The sequence below is a fragment of the Pyrus communis genome, chromosome 7, assembly GCF_041283825.1.
Source record: "Pyrus communis isolate YQ-2024b chromosome 7, ASM4128382v1, whole genome shotgun sequence".
NCBI classification, from domain to species: Eukaryota; Viridiplantae; Streptophyta; class Magnoliopsida; order Rosales; family Rosaceae; genus Pyrus; species Pyrus communis.
Window position 1 is genome coordinate 3,766,392 of NC_142571.1, and position 22,609 is coordinate 3,789,000.

Consider the following 22,609-nt stretch of genomic DNA (forward strand, 5'->3'; position numbering starts at 1 on the left):
TTATTTGTACTATATATATGCACACCCTACTATATATATGAAGCACTGAAGAGTACCTTGTGCAACTTTATTTACCAAGCCACCACCTTTGATCTCCATACCTTCAAGTTTGATTTACATCATGCACCCCAGAGACGAAGGCATTGTTTCCCAGCAATTTATATCCCCGAAACAGCCACCGAAATTCCCTTGATCTGCCATCACCGGAAGATCAAGCGATGCCTCTGTCCATATCGAGTCATCAAATACTGGAAAACTCTCGCTCATGTTCCCCCCAGAATATCCCATCCATTCCTTCATTGTTCACACCACTAGTCATATTCTCCTCCACTTTCATGCCCCCACTGCTTCAGCTGGGTCTCAGCCCGGCGAGAATTATAATTTCCGGGGGGCTGATCCACCTTCACGTTCGCACAATTATTGCAAATAACAGGTGCTGCATTATCTTTCTCGGGAGCAGCATAACATGCAGGATTAGAGGTGGCACGCCGGGATTGGCGGACGAGGGAAATACTTGATGCTGCAGGTGCGGGTTCAATTGATGACGGTAATATTTAGGGGCTTCTTGATCTGGCAAATTGAGCTTCGCCTGGGAACCGTAGAGCTTCCGGGTGGCGGCATCATAAGCCAGAGCAGCCTCATAGGAGGTGTCGAAAGTCCCAAGCCAGAGCCGGGCCCCGCGGATTTCCACCGCCCATTTCCCCCAGATCCTTTGCCAGACGCCCTTGTAAGTGCACATAGTGTTATCCGGCCCTCCTTTTTCCCTCATGCAACGCTTCCTCGAGCGTCCCTCCTCTGGCCGCTTGGCCAGCTTCTACTCCGCAACCCCAACACTGCTACTACCAGCAACCATCTCCGAGTTCGAGATTGTGAGAATTTTTTGAGAAGAATCGAGGATTTTTTTTCGTGATTATTATTATTATTATTTTTAATTCGGATGGTGAGTTTGAGAAACCATAACCCGAAACGGTGGTGGTACTTATATGACGGAGGAAGGCAGACATGACTGAAACGTGGCTTGTGGAAGATAGGGTTTGAATACTTGGCATGGTGAACGGGAGATATCGTGTCCATGGCTAGCCTCACTGTTTAAATCTCTAATACACACTTGGCTTACACCTTTGTTTGCTTTCTTGCTCAGGTGGCAATCGGAGAGGAGCAAAATTCCAGTTTTTCTTTCTCATTTTTCATATTTTTGTTAACTCATTGATGAATCGTAATGGATGAATAACACTAGCTGAGAATAGTTTTAAACTGTATAGAAAACTGACTGAATATGTCTTTCTGAAGTTGATTGGAGTGGAGATAAGGGAGAATGAATGAATAACATTACGAGAAAACAAATCTTAAGCTGTACAAAAAACCTTTCTGAAGTCAAGTTGAGATAAGTGAGAAATGGATGAATAACTGTAGGAGAGAAAATTCTTCAATTGTAGAGAAAACTGATCATGTCTTAATGAAAACTCGAAGTTGAGAGAAAACTTAAACAGTACAGAAAATGGACTGAGCATATGTATGAATAAGCCGGAGAAAAGATTCTTAAACTATATAGAAAACTTACTATCTTTCTAAGTTATAAGCGAGAAATAGATGAATAAGAGTAAGAGAGAAAATTCTTAAACTGTACAGAAAACTTACTGTCTTTCTGAGTTATAAGTGAAAAATAGATGAATAGATGAATAAGAGTAGGAGAGAAAATTCTTAAACTGTATAGAAAACTTACTGTCTTTCTAAGTTATAAGTGAAAAATAGATGAATAAGAGTAGGAGAGAAAATTCTTAAACTGTACAGAAAACTGATTGAGTTTGTCTTTGTGTGAAGCTTATTGAAATTGAGATAAGTGAGAAACTTGTTGACAGTTGAAACAGAGTGTTTGTTTATAATTTTTTTTCATCTTTTATTTAAATAACAAAATAAACATGTTCATTTTATCATTTTTTTTCAAAATATTCGGAAAAGAAAGTGTGTGACATATGTGAATTAGGTATTTTTTTTTTCTTTCTCTATGGAGGTATTTGGATGATAGTATCCGTTTTTAAGGGTTAAGTTTATGTTAACAATACAAGAAATCAACGTCGGATATTAAGTTATAAAATTATTTCGAATATTGATTTAAGTTATAAAATTTTAACCTAAGATTAATTGAAAGGAACAAATGGTGTAGATACAACAGGATAGATTAATAAGTTTTAGTACATCAAAATCATTTGTTGTGATAGTATAGACTTACAGTATATAGCTTAGAAATATTTGAGAAATTTCTTGAAACATGTATTAGATTTTCAATTTTCATGTTAGTAACTGTATTAGTGCCACAAAACCATTTGTATTGGTGTTTGACTCATATTGAATCTCTCAAATGAGTAATTTTTTTGTGTCACTGGAACACTAGGGGATAGTGTTAAAAAGTTAATAACTTAAAGAAGTACGGACTTTCATTTTTATTTTCACTTTTGCTTTATCTATAAACAGATAAGAACACTAATCTTCTTCTCTCTCTTTTTTCTTCTCTTTTTCTTGTTTTCAATATACTTCCAAAATTAAAATGTCCACAAGAACATGACGGAACCCGCTGTCCCAAGCCATAGAGAGACCGTAAAAAGGCCCCAAGCAACTCGACTGCTATCAGCGCACAACAGATATGCAAAATATTAATTAGAGAGAGAGGAGAGTGAGAATAGTGAATAATTCAAGATCAAACAATCCATCAAGAGTTTGAAATTATATATTTTTTTAGTTAGATAATCTATGTTTAAACTTTACACAAATTCAAGACACACGACCAGCAGTTGAATTTAGAATGGATATCAACATTCGCTTGATCGAAAGTTTGCTCACTTGTGGCCGAAAGGCCAAGAGTTCGAGTCGTGGAAACAGTCTTTTTGCAAAGCAAAGATAACGCTGCACACGATAGACATCTCCCCACGTGCCCCACGCAAAACGAGAAGCCTTGTTGGCTTGGAGTCACCCTTTATCAATATTCGCTTATCCTTCAGTGATTTTTCCGCACTATATATGAAGGTCATAAAATACAAATTACAGGGCAATAATTCCTACACCGGAACACCAACGAGGAAGACTTATAATGTCATGCTTTGGAAACACGTATGCAAACTAACAAAGCAAGTACTGTTACCAAAAAATGAAAATATTCATGCAGAGAGATTAAGATCAGTCCAAAGCAAGAAGCATAAGTGTTCACCAAAAAAAAGAAGGAAAAAGCATAAGTTTCCATACTTACAACTGCACCTCCAAATTCACCCTTGTCGCGCCAATTAACGACTTTCCTCACACTAGCATCATCCCTCCTCACGATCATAATTGCCAAAATTTCATAATTTAGACCCTGTTCGAACCTTGATTCATATACACAAGAACAATTAAAATTACTGAACAACCAGATTACAATCAACATCTTCAGCACAGTTTTCTCTGCACAAGAACACGTTATATGAATTGTTGCAGGCTAAAGATCAAACCAACTTCCTAACAAATATTACACATGAACCAGTAAAATCCTATTACAAAGGATGATATGGCATGTGATGTGGCGAGTGCTTAATAGCATCCTAACATTACCCCTCCCATGAAAACAACCTTGTCCTCAAGGTTGGAAGTTCACTCTAGCAACAATCCATTGTACTCCCTTAATGCTCAAACAACCAAAACGTTAGCAGCAGCTTTCCACTATGCTTCCCATGTTCCTCTGCTCCCAATATTCACCGCCGATAAGAGATGCATGGAACTTGACAATTGGCTCCAATTCTATATCCTTCATTTCTATCAGCATAAACAAAATAGCAATTGATTAAGATCCCTTTTACTTGAATGACAAGGGCATTACTGATCAGCTCTCTCTGCAAACTAGCAACTAATATACCATCTCATTTTGATTTTCCTTCTCTGTCATAGAATCATAGACCACCATTACAGACTCCACTCCACCATATTATACATGTTATATTTTGTAATCATACTTTGCAAAGTATTCCCAATACAGCAGAACGAGGGAAGGATCGAGGTTCCCACCAATATTCTGATTTTTAAAATGCTATGGAAGTCGTTAGAGGAGTTAAGAGGGACCCGCTTCCTGAAATTGTCACCTTCGCCTGAATTTGCAACTTCTGGTCTATATTATTTAGAGTGCCAATAACATCTACGGTGTTTTATTATTCTGGTTTCTGTTTTTATCTTTTTTGTATCTGAATGTAAGAGGCATTATTTGTTCTCTTATTCACTAGAGGCATGCGGCTTGAAAAAAAGAAACACGTTGAACGGGGGAAATAGACCTACCTCTAGGCTCTTACTCTAATCCCACATCGAACAACACTATTACTGACACAGCTGCTTATAAGTTGTTAAACACACATTTATATTGCCGAGCCTAGCAGCGTGGGCTTGTAACTAAGCAGGGCATTAAGGTGATTGATGGAAGTGGAGCCCGACCCAGGTGGGTAAAAGTGTTTGAAATCTGTTCACAAACCACCATTGTATGGGGTGTGAGGTCGCATTAAGCACACCCTATGCTACTCAGGTTAGTAGGGCACCCCACTCTCTAAAGGTGGGTAGCAAACCAACAACGAGCTTTAGGCCGGGGCGTGATGGGGTACAACAGCTGTCCGGCTGCCCAGATCCCGCAGATGATGATGCCTTTACCTAGCGTGCTGCCCGGCTCGACTCCCCATCCTACAACCACTTTTTGCCAATCGTTCTAACTTCTTAGTTTTGCCAGAGACCGTAAAAAGGCCCCAAGCAACTCGACCGCCATCAGCGCTAAACAGATATGCAAATATTAGAAGGAAAGAAAGGGGAGCCAAAAGTTGAGAATAATTCAAGATCAAACAATCCATCATGAGTTTGAAAATTGAACTTTTTTTTACTGAGATGATCTCTGCTTAACCTTTACACAAATTCAAGACAATCGATCAACATTTGAAATTTATCGATATTCGCTTAAACCTTCTGGGATTTTTGCGTACTACGGAGGTTATAAAATACAAATTACAGGGCTATAATTCCTACACCAGAACACCAACGAGTAAGACTTATAATGTTAACACGTATGCAAACTAACAAACTAAGTACTGTTAACACCAAATTCACCCTTGTCGCGCCAATTAACGACTTTCCTCCGTAGTTCTGATCATCTTATGTTTCTTCAACAGCCAGAACCAGGAACCTTTCACCTGCAGCTCCATCCCAACAATTACAGGATCTCCATCAACAAGACATAGGCTCCCCCCCAACAAATATTTGTATCAAAACAACGGGGCAGACCACAAATTTCATCAACTCGTTTTAAGTGTTTTTCTCTAAATCATACCAGAAAAACCTACGACAGTCCACCCTCAAAAAGAGACAAACATGGCTTCTAAGTTCTGAGTTAGACTAGACGAGATGGTTAAATTATTTTATCTATTTCGTCTTTCTATATTTTGTGATTAATTTCCATTCTGAACCTTCTTAGTTATCCAATCCCATCTAAGTACACATCAGAACTACCCTTGACTTACTTTCTTTGAGTAGGGTAAATAATGAAATTTACGACTCATCAACTCCAATTGCAATAAGTGCACTTGCTGAATTGTCAATAAATCCCAGCATTGATGAATATGCTTGTGGAATGAAAGGGACAAACATGGATTGAAAACAGATCCAACAGAGATAGAGATGAATTGATGTCTCAACTGTTGTACGGATAAGCTCAGATGTTAAATTCCCCAAGAGGCAGGAAGAGGAATCCTCCAAATCTTAAAGATGAGATTTTAAAACTTCCTATCAAATGTTGGAATCAAACCAGGAAAGGAGATAATTGGAATTGAATCCCATAATAAGACAAAATAGGCGAAGCAATCTAACTGTCATGCCCTTGCTAATTTAGATGACTCATATGGCATCTCATATTAGATTGAAGAATAATCCACAAGATTCAGAATGAAATAGAAAACGAAATAGACAAAATAATCCAATTGTCGCGCCTGATTTAACTCATAACTCAGAAGGGCCGTCTGATTAATATAGAAAGACTAATAAACGAAATAATCCAACAGTTGCACACGGTCTAACTAAGAACTTAGCAAACCCGTCTGGATGATAAGAAGGATGAAATAATTCAACTGTCATGTCTGGTCTAACTCAAAACTCAAAAAGCTCATTTGGTGCCTTAAATTAGACTAAACTAGACAATTGTATTTCTTTTATATCATACATGCATACACAAGGACAATAGCACTTGCAACAAACCCCTGCAAGCTTCGACTCATTTACAATACCCTGCACATATTCATACACACCGCAGAAAACCCCATTCAGTACCGCAGCCCTATCCAATATCTTTAGCTGCAGTTTAACAAGTTTTGAGTGCCCTCAAACCATGTAGAGTTATTGCACAAGTTTTAACTAACCTACAGACCTAATGTTTGCACAACTTGTTTTATGAGTAAATTCAAATGTAAAAGAGATTTTGGGGAAGGGTGACTACAAATGGTGTTGCAATGCAAGGAATGACGCGGCAAGACAAGTCAAGGGCGGTTTCTACAATGATCACAAGAAATCAATTGCTTATAAGTAGTTGGGCTACTTTCTTTTCTTCCTTTTTTGAAGAGTAGTTCAATATAAATGAAGTATGTAAGTGAATTCAACACACCATTTTTCTTCTGTTGCATAGTCGTCAAACTACTATCATAACCTACCCTTTGACACACTTCAAATATGGTGAAGAATAAAATTATGACTCATCAACTCCAGTTGCAATAATTAAGTGCACTTGCAAAATTGGCAATAAATCCCAGCATTGACAAAAAATACATGATGCTTGTTGAATGAAAGGGACAAACATATTGAAAACAGAGATAGAGATCAACGAAAGTCTCAACTGTTATACGGATAGGCTCGAACCTTAAACTTCCCCAAGAGGTAGGAAGAGAAATCCTCCCAATCCTGATGATAATACTAGAAAACTTCCATCAAAAGTTGGAATCAAACCAGGAAAGGAAACAATTCGAATTAAATCCCATAATAAGACGAAATAGGCGAAGTAATCTAACTGTTGTACAACAGCTAATTCAGAAGACTCATATAGTCTCTCGGTTTAGATTGCCTTAGATAACTCACAAACACTAGAACATGAATCATTCTCACATTTAACCATTGTGCCTATGCTAACTCAGACTCAGAAAGCTCGTTTGGTTAACTCAGAACTCAAAAGCCTTGCTTGGCTAATATAGACAGATGAAAAAGATCGGTGCCTCAATTAGATTAAATTGGTTAACACATCACATAACATTGTTATGTATATATGCAAGAAGCCTGCAAGCTGCGACTCTTTTACAATACCCTGCACATTACATTTTCTTAGTACACTCTGAAAGCAAAACTAAAAATAAAAAAAGATTACAGAAGCAACCCTTATTGGTCTTATTGGTGTATGATAATACAGCACACTGGAATGACCACGACAAGCGCAGAAAAACTCATGCGGCGCCGCAGCCCTTTAGATATTTATACACACCTCCATTTATTTGTACTAATATATGCACACCCTACTATATATATGAAGCACTGAAGAGTACCTTGTGCAACTTTATTTACCAAGCTACCACCTTTGATCTCCATACCTTCAAGTTTGATTTACATCATGCACCCCAGAGACGAAGGCATTGTTTCCCAGCAATTTATATCCCCGAAACAGCCACCGAAATTCCCTTGATCTGCCACCACCGGAAGATCAAGCGATGCCTCCTTCCATATCGAGTCATCAAACACCGGAAAGCTCTCGCTCATGTTCCCCCAGAATATCCCATCCATTCCTTTGTTGTTCACACCACTAGTCATATTCTCCTCCACTTTCATGCCCCCCTGCTCCGGCTGGGTCTCAGCCCGGCGATAATTATAATTTCCGGGGGGCTGATCCACCTTCACGTTCGCACAATTATTGCAAATAACAGGTACTGCAATATCTTTCTCGGGAGCAGCATAACATGCAGGGTTAGTCCCAGTACCTGATAGATTGTTCTGCACAAGGTTTTGATTTGGAATTTGAGGTGGCACGCCGGGATTGATGGACGAGGGAAATACTTGATGCTGCAGGTGCGGGTTCAATTGATGACGGTGATATTTAGGGGCTTGTTGATCAGGCAAATTTAGCTTCGCCTGGGAACCGTAGAGCTTCCGGGCGGCGGCATCATAAGCCAGAGCAGCCTCATAGGAGGTGTCGAAAGTCCTGAGCCAGAGGCCGGCCCGCGCTGGGGCTCGCGGATTTCCACCACCCATTTCCCCCAGATCCTTTGCCTGACGCCCTTGTAAGTGCACATAGCGTTCTCCGGCCCTCCTTTCCCCCTTATGCAACCCTTCCTCGAGCTTCCCTGCGCTGGCCGCTTCACCGGCTTCATCTCCGCAATCTCAACACTGCTACTACCAGCAACCATTTCCGAGTTCGAGATTGTGAGCATTTTTTGAGAAGAATCGAGGATTTTTTTCGAGATTATTATTTTTTAATTCCGATGGTGAGCTTGAGAAACCATAACCCGAAACGGTGGTGGTACTTATATGACGGAGGAAGGCAGATATGACTGAAACGTGGCTTGTGGAGCATTAGGGCTTGAATACTTGGCATGGTGAACGGGAGATATCGTGTCCATGGCTAACCTCACTGTTTAAATATCTAATACACACTTGGCTTACACCTTTGTTTGCTTTCTTGCTCAGGTGGCAATCGGAGAGGAGCAAAATTTCAGCTTTTCTTTCTCATTTTTCTTTTTTTTTTTTTATTAAATCCAAAATACAGTTACATAGTAGATTCACGTCGGATTTTTAACTCAGTGATGAATCATAATGGGAATAACACTAGGAGAAATAAGTTTTAAACTGTACAGAAAACTGACTGAGTATATCTTTCTAAAGTTGACTGGAAGTTGAGATAAAGGAGAATGAATGAATAAAATGAGGAGAAAACAAATCTTAAACTGTACAGAAAACCTTTTTTAAAGTTGACTGAAAGTTGAGATAAGTGAGAAATGGATGAATAACTGTAGGAGAGAAAATTCTTAAACAGTAGAGAAAACTGAGCATGTCTTTCTAAAACTGGAAATTGAGAGAAAACTTAAACAGTACAGAAACTGACTGAGCATATGTATGAATAAGCAGGAGAAAAAATTCTTAAACTGTACAGAAAACTTACTGTCTTTCTGAATTATAAGTGAGAAAACTTATTGTCTTTCTGAGTTATAAGTGAGAAATAGATGAATAAGAGTAGGAGAGAAAATTCTTAAACTGTGCAGAAAACTGATTGAGTTTGTCTTTGTGTGAAGCTTACTGAAAGTTGAGATAAGTGAGAAACTTGTTGACAGTTGAAACAGAGTGTTTGTTTATAATTTATTTTTTTTTCATCTTTTATTTAAATAACAAGATAAACATGTTCATTTTGTCATTTTTTTTTTCAAAATATTCGGAAAAGAAAGTGTGTGGCATATATGAAGGTGTTTTTTTTTTTTTTTTTTGTTCTCTCTCTATGGAGGCATTTGGATGATGGTATCCCTTTTTAAGGGTTAATTTTATGTTAACAATACAAGAAATCAACGTCGGATATTAAGTTATAAAATTATTTCGAATATTGATTAAGGTTATAAAATTTTAAGCTAAGATTAATAGAAAGGAACAAATGGTGTAGATACAACAAGATAGACTAATAAGTTTTAGTACATAAAATCATTTGTTGTGATAGTATAGACTCACAATATATAGCTTAGAAATATTTGAGAAATTTCTTGAAACATGTATTAGATTTTCAATTTTCCTGTTAGTAACTATATTAGTGCCACAAAACCATTTGTATTGGTGTTTGACTTATATTGAATCTTGTTAACTGAAGCAGCCAGCCATTGTGGACTTAAGCAGCCATAGCAGCCAGCCATTGTAGACTTAAGCAGCCATAGCAGCCAGCCATTGTAGACTTAAGAATTAGGAAATCAGACATGAGTTCCATTGTAATTAATAAAGTAGTTGTAAATAGTAAAGTTAGGTATAGGCAGTAGTGTTTTTATGACTTCTTGTACTGGTTTCATACCTGATCATCATTGCTTGTATTCCTATATAAATCCTCCGATTGGGAGATGAATATATCAAGAAATTAACTCTATTTTGGCATGGTATCAGAGCCATTCTGATCCAAAAGGAGTTTCTATTCTAATTAACCTACTGGCACTACTGCCATCTACCCCATAAGACCTGCAGAATAGCAGGCCTTCTACTTTCATACGAATCCAATCTCTCTTTGGCCATATCTGCCAACATCACTACCCATATTGAGCTTGTTAACCATATACATTCCGCTGCATCTCTACCCATCTTCTGTCCATTTGCAATATCTCCACGAACCCATAAAACTTTCTAAAAAATTTTAAATACTACCCCATACCCTATAAACCATACCCGTTGGAATCACCCAACAAACCCGTGCCATTGCCTCTTCCTCCTTGCATTTTGTTCCTGCATCTCTCTCAGTGAGACTGACTCTCTATTGTTTCAATAAAGAGAATTCGTTGCAGTAGTAATGGGTGACTCCAAGACCACTGTTTCAGCTGCTGTTACACAAAATGATATGTCTCTACATATCACCCCGGACAAGTTGGATGGGTCCAACTATTCCTCGTGGTCCCAAAGTGTCCGCATCTACATCACTGGCAGAGGCAAATGGTCTTATGTCAGTGGAAAAAATAAGGCACCAGCAGAAGCCGATGCATTGTATGCTATATGGGAGGAAGAGAATGCCATGGTTCAATCTTGGCTTCTCAACTCCATGACTAGGGATTTGCGGGCCATTTTTCTCCGACTCTCTACTGCAAAAGATGTTTGGGATGCTGTTACCCAAACTTACTCAATTGAAAAAGATGCATCAAAATTATATGAAATTCGCCGTCAAGCACTGGCGACTCGCCAGAATGGTGAGCCTTTATCTGCATATTATGGTAAACTCCAGCAAACATGGCAAGAAATAGATTTCTTACGTCCTGGAAAATTGAAATGTGCTAATGATGTTGCTGCTCGAGAGACAGAAATTTCAGAAGAAAGATTGTATGATTTTCTGGCTGGCCTTGATCCTCATTTAGATCATGTTCGCAGTCAAGTTTTGACTCAAACACCTTTGCCATCTGTTCATGCTGCTTATGCTCTTGTGAATGCTGAAGCAAGTAGGCAAACCATTATGTTGGTTGGCCCACAAGTGGAAGGATCAGCCATGGTAGCTGCTCCGTCTCGATTTCCCCGTGGAATCTCGAATTCTCGATCAGGTGGATCTAAAGTTACTGATACAAGGAAGTGTACTTATTGTGACAAGGATAAGCATACTAGAGACACTTGTTTTAAGTTGCATGGATATCCTGATTGGTGGGTTCAAAAGAAGGAAAATCAAAAGAAAAGCATTGTTGGATCACAAGCACACCTGTCTACACCAACGCCTTCCGTGCCTCGAGTAGATCAATCTGCTCACTCAGTTTCTCCTACTACTGCCTCCACTTCCTTAGTCGACACAGGTAACTTTGGTTTTGCCTTGAACACCACATTTGGTGCTCCAAATAAACCTTGGATCATTGATTCGGGGACTTCTGACCATATGACCAATAACTCTTCATGGTTTGCTTCTCACACTACTCCACCTTTAAATACCGTTAAAGTTGCTAATGGTATTTCCACTCCAGTGCTTGAAGCAGGCTCCATCTCATTAACACCATGCCTATCTCTCTCATCTGTTTTACATGTTCCTAATATTTCTTACAATTTGCTTTCCATTGGTAAACTTACAAATCAACTAAACTGTCTTGCCATCTTTTCTCCTACTCATTGTTGGGTTCAGGATATTCGAACGAAAGCGTTGATTGGTCATGGTAGAGAGAGGGGAGGTCTATACTACTTGGACTTACCACCAGATTGTGAGAAGACAAGTTACAGTTGTCAAGTGGAAGCTAAACAATTTGAAGCTTCTAAAAAAATTTGGTTATGGCACAAAAGATTGGGACATCCTTCCTTTCAGTACCTGCAATATCTATTCCCTTCTTTATTTTCTAAAGTCAAGGAATTTCCATTGTGAAACTTGCATCTTTTCTAAAAATCATCGTGTCTCATTTCCTTTAAGCTCCAATAAAAGTGATGTTCCTTTCTCTCTTATTCATTCTGATGTTTGGGGACCATTTCATATTCCTACTCATACTGGTGCTAAATACTTTGTCTCTTTCATTGATGACTGCACTCGAGTTTCTTGGGTATACTTACTAAAAAGTAAGAGTGAGGTTATGTCTGTTTTTCCAATATTTCATCAAATGATTCAAACCCAATTTAATGCTAAAATTGAAGTTGTTCGATCTGACAATGGGAAAGAGTATTTGAATTATGGACTTGGAACATTTTTTCAACAAGAAGGTATCATTCATCAAACATCTTGTCCACATACTCCTCAACAAAACGGTATAGCAGAACGTAAAAAATCGTCACCTCTTGGATGTGGCTCGATCTTTATGTTTTGCTATGCATGTTCCTAAACGTTTTTGGGGTGATGCCATTCACACAGCTGTTTTTCTTATCAATCGCATGCCATCACGTGTTCTCCAATTTCAAACACCTATCCAAACCCTTTCCCAGTATCATTCTCTTCCTTCACTCCTTCATATTCCTCCAAAAGTGTTTGGTTGTGTCTGCTATGTTCATGTCCACATGCAAAATCGTGATAAGTTGGATCCTCGAGCCATCAAATGTATGTTTATTGGCTATTCTGGTACTCAGAAAGGGTATCGATGTTACTATCCTCCCAATGGGAAAATTTTTGTCTCTATGGATGTTACCTTTCAGGAACAAGAGGCTTATTTTTCAGAGGGAGATTCGGTCACTTCTCTTCAGGGGGAGATGGGGAGTAAGGAGGAAGAGCAGTGGCCACTTGACGTTGGTGGTATGCATTCTTTGGATGAACACTTGTCTGATGCCGGTGATGGTCCAAATTTGCCTAATGATGAGGCAAAGAGTGGAAAAATATTGAAGGTATATGAGAGGACAAGAAAAAGGGGAGATAAAGGAAAAGAAAAAGAAAAAGTGGCTGATGAGATAGACCACCCACATATAGATCCCCTCATTGACCAACTCTCTGACCAATCAGCTGCTACTCATACGAATTATCCTGAGGTAACCACTCATTCTCCTTCTCTTCAGCCTACTATATTTGATGAGTCCAATCATGAGATTTCATTAAGTGCTGATCCAAATGAACCACATCATGAGTCTGGTTCTCGGTATCCTATTCGAGAAAATCGAGGGATACCCCCTGTTCGTTATGGTTATTCTTCTACAAAGGGTATTCAATATCCTATATCTAATTTTGTTTCATCTCATCGCTTGTCAGACTCTTATATAGCTTTTGCAAACCAATTGTCATCAGTCTCAATTCCTAATAAGTTACAGGATGCTCTTAAAAATCCAAAATGGAAAAAAGCTATGATTGAAGAGATGGAAGCTCTTCGAAAAAACTCCACTTGGGAACTGGTTAAACTTCCTGAAAGCAAGAAACCTGTTGGGTGTAGATGGGTGTTCACAGTAAAGCATAAAGCTGATGGTTCAGTGGAGAGGTACAAGGCCAGATTGGTAGCCAAAGGTTATACTCAAACCTATGGCATTGATTATCAAGAGACATTTGCGCCGGTAGCAAAGATCAACATTATTAGGGTTCTTATGTCATTGGCAGCAAATCTGGGGTGGCCTCTACGACAGTTTGATGTGAAAAACGCATTTCTACATGGAGACTTGGATGAAGAGGTATACATGGATCTTCCTCCTGGATTCACTACCACTTGTGATATTGGCAAAGTATGCAGGTTGAGAAAGTCCTTGTATGGATTGAAGCAATCACCAAGGGCATGGTTTGGCAGGTTCGCTCAATCCATGAGAAATTATGGGTTCAAGCAAATTCAGGCTGACCATACCTTATTTCTTAAGCATGATAAAGGTAAACTTATAGCCTTAATTGTTTATGTGGATGATATGGTGGTTACAGGTAATGACGTCGAGGGAATTCAAAAACTTCAAATGTATCTAGCCAAGGAATTTGAAATGAAGGACTTGGGTACTTTGAAATATTTCTTGGGTATTGAAGTTGCAAGATCAAAGCATGGCATTTTTCTTTCTCAAAAGAAATATGATATAGACTTATTAACTGAGACTGGGATGTTAGCTTGTAAACCTGCAGACACACCAATTGAGCAAAACCATAGATTAGGAGACTATCCTGATCAAGTTTCGGCTAACAAGGAAAGATACCAAAGATTAGTTGGGAGGTTGATTTATTTGTCTCATACACGACCTGACATAGCCTATGCTGTAAGTGTGGTGAGTCAATTTATGCATAGGCCAAGTGAAGCCCACATGGATGCTGTACAACGCATTCTCAGGTATTTGAAGTCTGCTCCTGGAAAAGGCTTGATGTTTTCCAATCATGGACATCAAGAAGTTGAAGGATACACTGATGCAGATTGGGCTGGGTCAGTAATTGATCGCAGATCGACTTCTGGATACTTTACATTTGTTGGAAGAAATCTAGTTACTTGGCGCAGTAAGAAGCAACATTTAGTGGCTAGATCCAGTGCTGAAGCTGAATTTAGAGGTATGGCACACGGCGTGCAAGAATTGTTATGGCTCAAGATTTTGTTGAGAGAATTGGGTTTCAATTCTACAAAGCCATCAAATCTTTATTGTGATAACAAAGCCGCCATTAGCATTGCTCATAATCCAGTTCAACATGATCGTACTAAACATGTTGAAGTGGATAGGCACTTTATTAAGGAAAGGTTGGTTGATGGTACCATTAACTTGCCTTATGTGAAGAGTGCTGACCAGCTAGCAGATATTTTAACAAAGGCAGTGTCAAGTAGGATTTTCCATCTTTCACTCAGCAAGTTGGGCATTCGAGATATTTATGCACCAATTTGAGGGGGAGTGTTAACTGAAGCAGCCAGCCATTGTGGACTTAAGCGGCCATAGCAGCCAGCCATTGTAGACTTAAGCAGCCATAGCAGCCAGCCATTGTGGACTTAAGCGGCCATAGCAGCCAGCCATTGTAGACTTAAGCAGCCATAGCAGCCAGCCATTGTAGACTTAAGAATTAAGAAATCAGACATGAGTTCCATTGTAATTAATAAAGTAGTTGTAAACAGTAAAGTTAGGTATAGGCAGTAGTGTTTTTATGACTTCTTGTACTGGTTTCATACCTGATCATCATTGCTTGTATTCCTATATAAATCCTCCGATTGGGAGATGAATATATCAAGAAATTAACTCTATTTTGGCAAATCTCTCAAATGAGTGATTTTTCAATATGACCAAAACACATGATAGTAATAGTAAGATATGTGTGTTAAAAAACTAATAACTTAAAAAATACGAACTTCCATTTTCACTTTCTCTTTTACTTTATTTATAAACAAATAAGAATGCTATTTTTCTTCTCTTTCTTTTTTCTTCCTTTTTCTTGTTTTCAATATATCTCCAAAATTAAAAGGAGAAATTAGGTTCTCATCTTTCCTTTTACTACTCTATTGATTAAAATCCTATTTCTTTTCAATTTTTTATCAAGGTCCTTGGTATTAATAACATCAATAATTATTTCAATAATAAAATATTTTTATTTCTAAATATATTCATTTAATGTTAAAAATGTTACAATCAGTATATTTATATTTATGGCTAAATTTTTTAACATATATTTTTATTTTTAGTTTGTACCCATTTTTAATTTGCAACCCTTTTTTAATTTGTACCAATTTTCTATTCAGTTTTAATTTATACCTATATATTAATTTCTTTTTGTGCCCATATTTTATAAAGTTTTATTTGTATTTGTACCCATTTTTAATTTTGCTAAATGTACCCATGCTAATTATATGTACAACATGTAATTTTTTTTTCAAATTCTTAATCTTAAAATTACTCATTCTTAAATATACCAATTTGTTATATGTAAAATGTACCAATTTTTTTTTTTTTTTTTTATAAAAAATCTATTCAAATTTTTTTCTAATCCATTTTTAAACTTATGTGGGTACATTCTTTTTTCTTTGATTTGAGAATGTATCCATGTTAAGTTTAATTGAAGAAATTTACTAATTTTATTCAGCCTAATATCTTCTTTTTTTTTTTTTTTTTTGTGATTTTGAAGAATGTGCTCATGTTATTGTCATATCCCGACCCGGGACGGATCACTTCCCGGGCCCGCTCCACCACCGTAGCACGATATTGTCCGCTTTGGGCTTACCATTTCCTCACGGTTTTGTTTTTGGGAACTCACGAGCAACTTCCCAGTGGGTCACCTATCATGGGATTGCTCTAGCCCCCTTCTCGCTTAACTTCGGAGTTCCTACGGAACCCGAAGTCAGTGAGTTCCCAAAAGGCCTCGTGCTAGGTAGGGATGGGAATATACATATAAGGATCACTCCCCTGAGCGATGTGAGTTGTCACAATCCACCCCCCTTAGGGGCCCGACGTCCTCATCGGCACACACGCGGCCAGGGTTAGGCTCTGATACCAAATTGTCACATCCTGGCCCGAGGCGGATCACTTCTCGGGCCCACTTCACCACCGTAGCACGATATTGTCCGCTTTGGGCTTACCATTCCCTCACGGTTTTGTTTTTGGGAACTCACGAGCAACTTCCCAGTGGGTCACCCATCATGGGATTGCTCTAGCCCCCTTCTCGCTTAACTTCGGAGTTCCTACGGAACCCAAAGCCAGTGAGCTCCCAAAAGACCTCGTGCTAGGTAAAGATGGTAATATAAATTTAAGGATCACTCCCCTGGGCGATGTGGGATGTCACAGTTTTGATACAATAATTTTTTGGTTAATTTTGATTAATGTACCCATGTTTACACACACAAAATAGTATATTTATATTTTAATATTTTTAATCCCACAAATTATGATTTTTTATTTAAAATCTCATTAATATAAACAACTATAAATTTCAATTTTTAATTTAAAAAATATAGTAACGTACATAGAAATAAATTATCACATTAAGTTCAGGGACTTGGATAAAAAATTGAAAACCAACAAGGTTTTAGTAAAAGAATATTCATAGATAGGGACCGCATCTTAAGTCTCCCAAATTAAAATGTCCACATGAACATGACGGAACCCGCTGTCCCAAGCCACAGAGACCGTAAAAAGTCCCCAAGCAACTCGACGGCTAGCTATCAGCGCACAACAGATATGCAAAATATTAATTAGAGAGAAAGGAGAGTGAGAATAGTGAATAATTCAAGATCAAACAATCCATCAAGAGTTAGAAAACTAATTTTTTTTTTACTTAGATAATCTTTCTTTAAACTTTACACAAATTCAAGGCAAACAATCATCAGTTGAATTTAGAAAGCGAGGAGCCTTATTGGTTTGGAGTCGCTCTTTATCAATATTCACTTGATCTGTCACATTTCGACCTGGGCTCTGCCACATCCTAGGCTTGACTCCGCTGTAACACGATATTGTCCGTTTTGGACCCCGACCACGCTTGGAGTCGCCCTTTATCAATATTCGCTTGATCTATCACATCTCGACCCGGGCTCCACCACATCCTAGGCTCAACTCCGCCGTAGCACGATATTATCCGCTTTGGACCCCGACTCGGGCTCCACCACATCCTAGGCTCGACTCCGCCGTAGCACAATATTGTCCGCTTTAGACCTCGACCATGTCCTCACGGTTTTGTTTCTGGGAAATCAGACAAGAACTTCCCAGGGGTCACCCATCCTGGGATTGCTCTCGGCGAACTCGTTTAACTTCGGAGTTGGAACTCTGAAGTTAAGCGAGCTCTCAAAAGGCCTTGTGCTATATGGAGGTGGGCATGTACATATAAGACATAGAGGATCCTCTCTCATGTGGAATCTAACATGATCCTTCAGTGATTTTTGCGCACTATGAAGATCATAAAATACAAACTACAGGGCAATAATTCCTACACCGGAACACCAACGAGGAAGACTTATAATGTCAAGCTTTGGAAACATGTATGCAAACTAACAAAGTAAGTACTGTTACCAAAAATGAAAAAGATTCATGCAGAGAGATGAATAAGATCAGTCCAAAGCAAGAAGCATAAGTGTTCACCAAAAGAAAAGGAAAAAGCGTAAGTTTCCATACTTACAACTGCACCACCAAATTCACCCTTGTCGCGCCAATTAACGACTTTGCTCACACTAGCATCATCCCTCCTCACGATCATAAATACTTGCTCGAGAACTCACTAGCATCATCCCTCCTCACGATCATAATTGCCAAATTTTCATAATTTAGACCCTGTTCAAACCTTGATTCATATACACAAGAACAATTGCAATTACTGAACAACCAGATTACAATCAACATCTTCAGCACAGTTTTCTCTGCACAAAGATCATATTATATGAATTGGTGCAGGCTAAAGATCAAACCAACTTCCTAACAAATATTACACATGGACCAGTAAAATCCTATTACAAAGGATGATATGGAATGTGACGTGGCGAGTGCTTAATAGCATCCTAAAATTACCCCTCCCATGAAAATAACCTTGTCCTCAAGGTTGTAACTGTTGAATAAGAAGAGTATCCAAGATAACTCTAATGATCCCAAGAAGAAGAAAATAGAGCACACTCTTAAAGAAAGCTCACAAAACAAACTAATTAGCAAAGCTTTTCTTATTTAGCTCTAGGCTTTGTTTCTCCTTGGATGATATACAATGCTTGAGGACTTGGGTATTTATAGCAAACCAAATGAAAGCTACACCACACACTTACTTCACCTACAACATCCACCTACTTCACCTACAATTGACATTGATTCTCAATAGGAACTTCACTCTAGCAACAATCCATAGTACTCCCTTAATGTTCAAATAACCAAAACGTTAGCAGCAGCTTTCAACTATGCTTTTCATATTCCTCTGCTCCCAATATTGACCGCCGATAAGAGATGCATGGAACTTGACAATTGGCTCCAATTATATATCCTTCATTTCTACGAGCATAAACAAATCAGCAATTGATTAAGATCCCTTTTGCTTGAATGACAAGGGCATTACTGATCAGCTCTCTCTGCAAACTAGCAACTAATATACCATCTCATTTTGATTTTCCTTCTCCGTCGGAGAATCATTGTCACCTTCGCCTTAATTTGCAACTTCTGATTTATATTATTTAGAGTTCCAATAATATCTACGGTGTTTTATTATTCTAGTTTCTGTTTTATCTTTTTTGTATCTGAATGTACAAAGCATTATTTGTTCTCTTATTCACTAGAGGCATGCGGCTTGAATAAAAGAAACACGTTGAACGGGGAAATAGACCTACCTCTAGGCTCTTACTCTAATCCCACATCGAACAATACTATTACTGACACAGCTGCTTTTAAGTTGTTACAACACACAGTTATATTGCCGAGCCTAGTAGCGTGGGCTTGTAACTAAGCAGGGTATTAAGGTGATTGATGGAAGTGGAGTCCGACCCAAGTGGGTAAAAGTGTTTGAAATCTGTTCACAAACCATCGTATGGGGAGTGAGGTCACATTAAGCATGCCCTATGCTACTCGGGTTAGTAGGGCACCCCACTCTCTAAAGTTGGGTAGCAAACCAACAACGAGCTTTAGGCCGGGGCATGATGGGTTACAACAGCTGTCCCGCTGCCCAGATCCCGCAGATGATGATGCCTTTACCTAGCGTGCTGCCCGGCTCGACTCCCCATCCTATAACCACTTTTTGCCAATCGTTCTAACTTAGAAATTCGTATCAAATCGTTATCTCTAAGAACAAGGAGGAGTCTCAGAAACAGTAATTCATTTATCTAGAGACAGACCCAATCTCTGTGTAATAGAGTCTTGCAAGGCAAAAGTAAAGCTTCCATTGGGGTACAACAGCAATTCTCTACAAGAACAAGCCGAACAACAGCAAAATCACGTCCACAAGAACATGACAGAACCCTTTACCCCAAGCTATAGAGAGACCGTAAAAAGGCCTCAAGGAACTCGACTGCCATCAACGCAAAACAGATATGCAAAACAATAGAAGGAGAGAAAAGGGTGCGAAAAGTTGTGAATAATTCAAGATCAAACAATCCATCATGAGTTTGAAAATTAAACTTTTTTACAGAGATAATCTCTGCTTAAACTTTGCACAAATTAAAGACAATCGATCAACCGTTGAAATTTATCAATATTTGCTTGATCCTTCTGGGATTTTTGCGTACTACTTAGGTCATAAAATACAAATTACAGGGCTATAATTCCTACACCAGAACTCAAACGAGTAAGAGTTGTAATGTTATGCTTTGAAGACACGTATGCAAACTAACAAACTAAGTACTATTACCAACAAATTCACCCTTGTCGCGCCAATCAAGCACTTTCCTCCATAGTTCTGATCATCTTATGTTTCTTCAACAGCCAGAACCAGGAGCCTTTCACCTGCAGCTCCATCGCAACAATTACAGGATCTCCGTCAACAAGAGTACATAGGCTCCCCCAACACATAGTTGTATCAAAACAACGGGGCAGACCACAAATTTCATCAACTCGTTTTAAGTCTTTTTCTCTAAATCATACCAGAAAAACCTACGACAGTCCTCCCTCAAAAAGGGACAAACAAGAAAACATCATACATTCATGTTCCGTTGCATGTTCAAGGCCTTGCAGTAAGGCTGCACGAGAAATGCGTGCTGCCTTTCAAAAGGGAATCTGAAGCATGTTATTAATTTGATCTTTGATTGGTTAATTGTCCTCCTCCGACGCTTATGACTTCTGAGTTAGACAAAGCGCAACGGTTTGATTATTTTGTCCATTCATTTTTCTATGTAAACCAGGCCAGCCTTATGAATTCTAAGTTAAATCAAGCGTGACGGTTGGATTTTTTGTCTGTTTCATCTTTCTATATTAATGGGGCGAGCCTTCTGAGTTTTAAGTTAGACTATATGCAAGTTGAATTATTTTATCTATTTAGTCTTTCTATATTATGTGATTGATTTTCATTCTGAATCTTGTGAGTTATCCAATTCATTCTAAATACACATCAGATTTACCCTTGACTCATATGGCTTGAAAACAGATCCAACAAGAGATAGAGATGCATTAATGTCTCAACTGTTGTACGGATAAGCTCAAATGTTAAAATTCCCCAAGAGGCAGGAAGAGGAATCCTCCAAATCTTAATGATGAGACTATAAAACTTCCCATCAAATGTTGGAGGAAGGAGATGATTGGAATTAAATCCCACAATAAGACGAAATAGGCGAGGTAATCCGACTGTCATGCCAAGCTAATTCCGATAACTTATATGGTATCTCAGATTAGATTGGAATGGTATCTTAGATTAGATTGAAGAATAACCCACATGATTGAGAATGAAATAGAAAGACGAAATAGACAAAATAATCCAACCGTTGCTCCTGATTTAACTCATAACTCGGAAGGCTTGTCTGATTAATATAAAAGGACGAATAAACGAGATAATCCAACCATCGGACATGGTCTAACTAAGAACTTAGAAAACTCATCTAGTTGATTAGAAGGACAAAATAATTCAATTGTCATGTCTGGTCTAACTCAGAACTCAAAAAGCTCATTTGGTGCCTCAAATTAAACTAAATTCGACAATTGTATTTCTTTCATATCATACATGCATACACAAGGACAATAGCTCTTGCAACAAACCCCTGCAAGCTTCGGCTCGTTTAGACTGCCCTGCACATATTCATACACACCGCAGAAAACCCCATGCAGCGCCGCAGCCCTATACATATTCATACACACCTCTCTCCACACACACATATATATCTATATATTTATATATTTTGTACTATATATACACCACCTACATTTTCGTACGGACGTATGAGGCACTGAAGAGTTCAACTTTATTTACCAAGCCACCACCTTTATCTTGATACCTTCAGTTTTGATTTACATGCACCATTGAGCCGAATGCAATGTTTCCCAGCAATTTCCATCCACGAACCCACCGGCACTGAAAATGCCATGGTCTTCCACCAACTGAAGATCAAGCAACATTGTTGAAGAACAGACATTGAAACAGTTTGGAAGAGTCACCATCGTTAGCTGCGTTTTAACAAGTTTTGACTGCCTTCAAACCATGTAGAGTTGCCGCACAAGTTTTCACTCACCTGACATACCTAGTGTTTGCGTAAGTTGTTTTATGTGTAAACTCAAATGTAAAAGAGATTTTGGGAAAGGGTGACTACATAGCCTCGGCTCCTTGGCCTGTCTTCCAATAAATGGTGTTGCAATGCAAGGAATGACGCGGGAAGACAAGGCAAGACAAGGCGAGGCAGTTTCTACAATGATCACAAGAAACCAATTGTTTATAAGTAGTTGGGTTACTTTCTTTTCTTCTTTTTTGAAGAGGAGTTCATTATATATAAATGAAGTGTGTAAGTGAATTCTACACACTATTTTTCTTCTGTTGCACACCCTTATTTATTTCTAGCCTATACAAAAATGTGTCTGGCCTACAGATTATACAAATTAAAAGAAAAATGACAGATAAAAAGACCATGACTGTACAAATGTTGAAAAGAAGTGTGTCTATATCATTTATTACGAA

At 38.5% G+C, this 22,609-nt stretch overlaps 2 pseudogenes; both read right to left on the reverse strand.

Annotated features, from left to right (window-relative positions):
• Window positions 1-19: 19 nt before the first annotated feature.
• On the reverse strand, window positions 20-853 carry LOC137733589 (dehydration-responsive element-binding protein 2D-like; annotated as a pseudogene).
• A 6,378-nt stretch (window positions 854-7,231) lies between these two features.
• LOC137733320 (uncharacterized) lies at window positions 7,232-8,638 on the reverse strand (annotated as a pseudogene).
• Between the last annotated feature and the right edge of the window lie 13,971 nt (window positions 8,639-22,609).